Raw genomic sequence first — 6,966 nt, forward strand, 5'->3', positions numbered from 1 at the left:
TGGTTTGAACTCTTTCTCCACCATACCAAGGAGAGGAGCGCTTGGGCCTTCTTATTGATTTATCCAGATGTGGGGCAAGAAAGTAAGAGTGAGAAGTGGGGCTTGAAATTGTTAGAGGTCAAAAGTTAAAAAAAAAATGGAGTCTTTTTACTACCCTTTTGCTCCAGGAAGAATAATCTGACAGTATGAAAGGAGAGACAGGAGACAAGTGATGATTTCAGTAGTTAGGTAAAATTGCCCTTTATACTGGCTTTTCACTCAGATTTTAAAAAAGAAAATTTAAAAGTTTCCCTGGTCAAATCTAAAGATGCTGCTGCTGTTGAGCAGGTCAGTTCTTAGGGCCAGTTTTTCTGACCTCTGAAAGAATAAATGGAGAGTGACTCTATGTAACAGAGCATTCCATAATCTATCCCTTCTTTTTCTGTTCCATCTTTTTTTTTTAAGGACCCCCCCCAACTGTTCCGTCTTTGACAGATGTTCTAATGAGAATGAATTCACCAGAGAGATTGCTTGAACAAATCTGCAATCTTAATAATTTAATGCTGGCTAATCAAATTAAACTTTGGGTGGTATTATGTTCCCTAATGGTCCTTAGAGCAAATTGGTCACATATAGCTAGGGTAGTTTTAAATTACGTTTATACTACATACTCTAGAGACATTTTGTATTATTTAAGGAAGTGATTCTTATTTAATAAGTGACATATTTCATAATTCATTATGTAATATTAATATGCCCCAGGTACCATTCTAAGTGCTATATTAATATTAAATCATTTTGTCCTTTTAATGGGACATATGGGACAATGTGATATAGATGAGGAAAGTGAGGCATATTGGAGGTTAAACAACCTGCTTAAATTCATACAACTAGTAAGTGGGACGGCTAGGATATGAACCCCAGGTCTTAAACTTTAAATCTGGCTCTAGAGTCCACATCTCAACCACTGTGCTATATTGTTTCTCACAGGTAGCATGCTAACCACAATGCTTTATATTCTTAGAGAAATTAAGAATATAACAGGTTTCTCTATAACAAGGATGGTATATGGGATTATGGGGTAAGTGAACCAAATGATTTAATTTCAATTTCAAAATCTTTAGTTTTTTAATTTTTTGATGTTAAACCATAAACACAAAATCACTACATTAAAGTGGTATTTACTGTATGTGAAAAATGGTAATTATATAAGGTCCTGAATAAGATATTGTATCTGGAAAAGAGCACCAATTAATTTCATTTGAAAAACTAAAATTTAAAAAAAATCACAGCTTATAAAAGAGTAGTGTAACTATTTTACTTTCAATACCAACATGGGTTCAAGGATTTCCTTTGTGACTTAAAAAAATTTTTTTAATGTTTATTTATTTTTGAGAGAGAGAGAGAGAGAGAGAGAGAGAGGTGGGGGACAGAGAGAGAAGGAGACACAGAATCTGAAGGAGGCTGCAGGCTCTGAGCTGTCAGCACAGAGCCTGACTCAGGGCTCGAACTCACGGACTGGACTGTGAGATCATGACCTGAGCTGGAGTCAGGTGCTCAACTGACTGAGCCACCCAGGTGCCCCTTAAAATTTTTATTTAATGTTTATTCATTTTTTTTTTTTGAGAGAGAGAGAGAGAGAGAGAGAGAGAGAGAGAGAGAGACAGAGCGTGAGCAGGGGAGGGGCAAAGAGAGAGGGAGCCACAGAATCTGAAGCGGGCTCCAGGCTCTGAGCTTCAGCACTGAGCCAGATGCAGGGTTTGAACTCATGAGCTGCGAGATCATGACCTGAGCCTAAGTTGGACTCTTAACCAACTGAACCACCCAGGAGCCCCTCCTTCGTGACTTTAAATGATCAGTTTTATGCGATCCTTTGGCTGCCATCAATTTTTGAGAAGTGCTTTCCACAAAGTGAAACTTCGTTTTGAACAATTTTGAACCAGATATATCAGACATTTCAAGCCTTTTCTTGAATGTTTTGACCTTAGTTATCTGATCTGAGTTCTGCATTTCCATTTGAATCAGATGGTTGTGAAATTCTCCCTGCTAGAGTTCAGAATAATTTCTCATGTCTTTTAACTTAATCTTGGCTGGACAACTGCCTTCTGGGTGGGGGGGGGGGGGGGGGAGAAGCTGAGAACAAGTGCTCCTGCCCTTCCTGTCTGCCAGGGTGGTAATCCTAGTGTCTGTAGCAAGGCGTCGATTTAGGGATTCCTCTGTTACCTATGTCAACTGCAATAAGGATATTTTTCAACAACTTGCATCTTTATTTACAAGCTAACTTATTATTTTAACTGACTTCATTGGTCATATTAGCAAAATCACTGCTCAGTCTAAAGAAACAACTGTTTCAATTATCTTGACTTTTAGGATAAAATACAAAATGCATTTTTAGATTGACTTGACTTTTCTTCCCCTCCACTTGACTGTTTTGCTTGTGCAGGTCACCATAATTTTAGTCTGAGGATCTTTGGTAAAAGATGTAGCAGTATAAATAAAAAGCAAAGAACCATTAAGTCAGATTTTTCCATGGATCTCATCTACCCCTTGGTTAGAGGTTAGTTGCTTTGGCATTGGGAAGGCCTGACTTAATTCTTTCAGTTCTGAGGTAGAAAAAAACGGCATTTTACTAAACATAATCAGCAATGTTGATGTTTAGGATATCTGACAATTTGTTAATGTCCTTTGTTTTGCTTGAGAAACTAGAGATACAGCCAGTTTCATCAACAGAAGTCAGTGCAGACAGTATATGGTACTACTTGACTAGATGGAACTAGTTTTGGCCAATCTTCAAGTTGAGTTGAGTTCCAAGCTGGATTGAGGCTGGACTCAAGAGGACCCTCCTACTGGCAATGACTCCCTAACCAGCTTCAAAGACTGACAAGTAAAATAGTCTCCAGGAGAGACCAAGTGCATTAATTTGGATTAAGTTCAGCTGTGAGTGGCAGAAAACTCAGTGGAAGCAAATTTGTTTCTCTTAAAAAATTGAAGATTTAAAGCTCAGAAGTGCTGGGGCACCTGAATGGCTCAGTTGGTTGAGTGTCTGACTTCAGCCCTGGTCATGATACCGTACTTTGTGGGTTTGGGTCCCTCATCGGGCTCTGTGCTGACAGCTCAGAGCCTGGAGCCTGCTTCAGATTCTGTGTCTCCTTCTATCTATGCCCCTCCCCCATTCTATCTCTCTATCTCCCCAAAATAAATAAACATTAAAAAAATTATTAAAGTTCAGAAGTGCTATGGCAGCCTTTCTCTATGAAGTCCTCAGCAACTCAGGATGCTTCTAGCTCATTGGTCCTCCATTTCTAGTGGGCAAACCTTTTGGTTTCAGTTGGCTTGACTCTGGGACCCCATTAGGATGAGCCCTTGGGAGCCATATTTCATCCACCCAGTAGCAAGTGGACCGGTCTTGAGAAAATAGTACTTTTTCCAGGATTTTTTTTTTTTTTTTTTTTTTTTTTTGGTCAATGGAGTAAGATCAACCCCTCTGTATTTTTGTTTCTGACTTTTCCCCATGTAGTCTGCTTACTGAAAAGCAAAGTTTATGTTAATTGCCAATATGGTGAAAGCCCTGTTTCCTTTTGGGTTCTTTTCCCCTGGAGCTAAAGTGAATCATCTGTGGTTCAAATTAGTGAGGTTTTCAGTTCAGGAAATATTTATTCAAGACCTTCTAAGGGTCAAGAACTATGCTGGAGGATATGAAGAATAAAATATGAAGAATATAGAGTCCATGTGTTCTCATAGTTGAAATTAGACAAGCACACAAATCATTATAATACAAAGTAAAATGTGAATATAAAAGATACACGGTGTTGTGTGAAACCAAAGGAGAGATTACTTTTACTGGATGACTTGGAGAAGGCTTAATGGAGTAAATGTCATTAGATCTGGGCTTTGGAGAACTGGAGGCAATTGTTGGTTGCTTACATAATACCCATCACTTCCCTTGATCCTCTGCCTGGACAGTATAGTCCACTTCCCATGTTGGAGCCTGAAAATGTACCTGTTAACATTTCCACCTTCTTTGAAACTAGAGAATGACATAATTCCTTTCAATTAGCAACTTAGCAGAGGTCTGCTAAGGGCATACTGGAAAGAGTTTTCCATATGAGGCATATGAGAGGAACTCCCGTCCCTATTCCTTTTTACATAGATATATGAGGATGTGACATGTGTGGAGCAGTGGCAGCTATCTTGTGACTATTTGAAAACAAACATGAAGACAATGGCCAACATGAAGATAGCAAAGTAGTTGTTGCTATGTAAGGTAATAAATGTCTGTATTATTTAAGGCACAGTTGAGTATTCTGTTACAGGAGACTATGAGCCTCCTAACTGACAGAGTAGGATTTTTCCTGGCAGTTTGGGGTGTGGTAGGGGGTTGGGGAGTGGTGAAGTGGTATTGGAGAAAGAATATGCCAATCAACAGGAACAGTGTGAAGATAAATATGAAATTTAAAAACTCAGATTATATAGGGAAATAGCAAATGGTTTGGTTTAGTTGGAGAAAAGAGAGGATGGCAAATAATGAGACGCACCTGGTAAGATAGTTTGAAGACTTTGTAAGCTGAACTTAGGGTTTAGAATTTATTCAGTAGGAAATAGTGACAGTTGAAGGTCTGTGAGGGGAACTGTAATCAAAACTATGCTTTCTTGTTTGAAGAATCTATCTCCATATGTGTGTGTGTGTGTTCATTATATATATATGGCTACATGTTTTATATATATGTGCATATATATATATATATATATATATATATATATATATAATGTGGCTACACTTGCTTCCTTTTGAATTTTCTTCATCCTATCATCAAGAATATATAATGTACAAAGTCAAAAAGAGGGGACAGACTGTTCTACATTGTATACCACTGCTGGTTAAACTTTACATAACTGCTTAACATGTTTAATTACAAGAGGCAGTTCCCTCTGATTAACTCTCATTTAAGCATCTCTAGATTTAAAATATTGATATTATGGACAGTTGGCAGATGAGAAGAACCCTAATCAGAAATGCACATTATATTTTAATATGCAATTATCTTGTAGTTTTATCCAGAGTTGAGACAATTTTTTGTTCTTTTTAAAATAAAAGGTATTTTATTACAAAATAATAAATTCTTTATTATTAAATATTCAGGAAATTCAGAAAATTGGGAATAAGAAATAAATCAATAAACCCTCAGTCCACTATTGTCCTTTAAGCTTTTTTTCCCCCCTAAAACTTTTTTTAAAGGCTTGAAGATGATGCATTATATATTTAAATTTAGGTTGAAAATATGTAACTGGCACATATAAGTGAACAAAGTAAATCTGATTTCATGATTTGACAGTAAAATGTTATGTCACAACTCTCAATTATCATTTAAATAATATGTTCTTCTGGATTCAAGCATATTATTCATCAGGAGTTTTAGTTTATTTCAGAAAGTGAAGGCAGATTATGTCAGAATAAACAGCATTTGTTCTATCTCTGTAAAAATGAGCAAACCCTGAATTTTGTTTTGTGGACTTCCTTAAGGACCATCACAATCCAGTAGAGGTTACTCTTGTTCTGAACAAAGCTTTTTGCAGTTTTGCCGAAGGATTTACAGCATAATTCTGTTATGATGAATTCTGGAAATACTGCATACGAGGCACAAAGTGTTTGATAAATGAGGACAAAATAATAAACCTGGCCAGTGTAAAAAATATTATATCAGACAAAACTAGCTGTTGCTGTTATATTTGTCATCAAGAATTTTTCTTTTATTCTGTAACTTGTGATTTGTTTATTATAGGTTGTTTGGGACTATTAAAATCAACTTCCAACTGCATGGAGGGATTTCTAGAAAAAAAATTAGAGTCACATTAAAAGTCTGTTATACTCATTAAATTGATTAAAAATTAAAAGTTTAAAATGTAGGGGGCGCCTGGGTGGCGCCGTCGGTTAAGCGTCCGACTTCAGCCAGGTCACGATCTCGCGGTCCGTGAGTTCGAGCCCCACGTCGGGCTCTGGGCTGATGGCTCAGAGCCTGGAGCCTGTTTCCGATTCTGTGTCTCCCTCTCTCTCTGCCCCTCCCCCATTCATGCTCTGTCTCTCTCTGTCCCAAAAATAAATAAATGTTGAAAAAAAAGTTTAAAATGTAGGATTTTTAAGAACATTTTTGGTTTAGCTTTTTAAATTAGTTCTGAGAATTAAAAAAAAAAACATCTTTCCTTTGTAAGAAATATGCATAGCTGTATTTTAGATCAGTGCTTCCCAAAATGTAGTGTGCACATAAATCATCTAGAGTGCTTGTTAAAATGCAGTTTCTGATTCAGAAGCTCTGGGGTAGAGCCCGAGAGTCTGCATTTCTAACAGCCTCAGTGCAGATGCAACTGGTTCACTGATTACATTTTGAATAACAAGGTTTTAGAGGAACAGAAAACACTGTTTCTGCTACCAAACCAGAAAATGGATTCTGCCAACTGTTTGATAGATCAACTTAATCACATGTAAATTGGTCATGAAATGCTGTGATCAAGAAAGGCAATCATTCAATAGTGAACTCTTCACAACTACAAAAATGTAGGAGACTTTAACTCATTACATTTTCTAAAATGTTTTTCTCATGTGCACTTAATAGCTCCATAGCCGTTTCTTACATAACAAGTTTAAACCAGAGTCTAGGCTGCAGACATCAAACACCAAATACAAGTTCGTATTTTGGATTCGTGTTTGTGAGGAAACTTGGAATGAGTCTTTTCCAAGTCTTTGAACATATTGAAATTCAGTCATTTTCATTAATTACTCTTAATAAGTAATTAATGCTCTGTTCGGTGTTTCACAGGAGCTCGTGTCTTTTAAATGCTGGTTGTGTTTGATACCATTTTATAGACATTCAGGCTAGTTACTGGCCTTTCATAAACACTCCTGAAGCAAGAATGGGAGAAATTTAAGCAGAACTAATTCTGTAACTAATAACAGATGAGATGTTCATTATATACAGTTTGTGGGGTTTGTTG

Source organism: Puma concolor, chromosome B2 (genome assembly GCF_028749965.1).
Source record: "Puma concolor isolate L17-30 chromosome B2, mPumCon1.1.hap2, whole genome shotgun sequence".
Lineage (NCBI taxonomy): Eukaryota > Metazoa > Chordata > Mammalia > Carnivora > Felidae > Puma > Puma concolor.